Raw genomic sequence first — 1,180 nt, forward strand, 5'->3', positions numbered from 1 at the left:
GAAAAGCTTGTGAGTACAGACAACTTTGGAACAACCACACCATCCGACCTGTTCAAACCCTGTTACCAATGCCAAAATTCATGGCTTCCTCAGACTATTCACAGCTGTTTAGGATTGGAATCTTGATTGTATTTTCACATCATGCTGAACAAAATTAAAGTGAATTTGGTTTAAATTGCCATCATGCATGATTGAATTATATTTTTGCAATTGTACACAAAATAATCCATTACATTCACATTACACAAAACTGAAATTGCACATCAAAATGACACACCGCCAATTTTTTTAGAGACCCCGTAAAATTTCACAAATCACGTTTTCAGGGGAGCCCATGTCTTCTTAAGGGAACCCACTCTCTCCCTAGCTCCCCCTGAGTTAGCACCCAGGCGTTATGGCTTCTAGGGTGGCTTGCAGAAAAGCTTGTGAGTACAGACAACTTTGGAACAACCACACCATCCGACCTGTTCAAACCCTGTTACCAATGCCAAAATGCATGGCTTCCTCAGACTATTCACAGCTGTTTAGAATTGGAATCTTGATTGTATTTTCACATTATGCTGAACAAAATTATAAACACAACCCTTTTGTTTTTGCCCCCATATTTCAATTCAATTCAATTCAATTTTATTTATAGTATCAGTAAGTAATTCATAACAAGAGTTATCTCAAGACACTTTACAGATAGACCACACTCCATAATTTACAAGGACCCAACAGTTCTAGTAGTCTCCTCCAGAGCAAGCAACAGTGCAACAGTGGCGAGGAAAAACTTCCTTTAAGGCAGAAACCTCGGTCAGACCCAGGCTCTTGGTAGGCGGTGTCTGACGACCGGTTGGGGTTAGAATGAAGAGTGGAAATAACAAAAATAGAAAGAAATAGTAGTATTTCATGAGCAGAACTCAAAACAAAAGGCTTATTTCTCTCAAATATTGTTTATAAATCTGTTAAATCTGTGTTAGTGAGCACTTCTCGTTTGCCGACATAATCCATCCACTTTACATGTGTGGCATATCAAGATGCTGATTAGACAGCAGGATTATTGCACAGGTGTGCCTTAGATTGGCCACAATAAAAGGTCACTCTAAAATGTGCAAATGATCAGATGTAAAAGGTTGTGGGCCCAGTTCCGATTTCTGTTAAATGGAGATGGTTTGTCATTTCTGCTAAATTAAATGTG

Source organism: Etheostoma cragini, chromosome 7 (assembly GCF_013103735.1).
Source record: "Etheostoma cragini isolate CJK2018 chromosome 7, CSU_Ecrag_1.0, whole genome shotgun sequence".
NCBI classification, from domain to species: Eukaryota; Metazoa; Chordata; class Actinopteri; order Perciformes; family Percidae; genus Etheostoma; species Etheostoma cragini.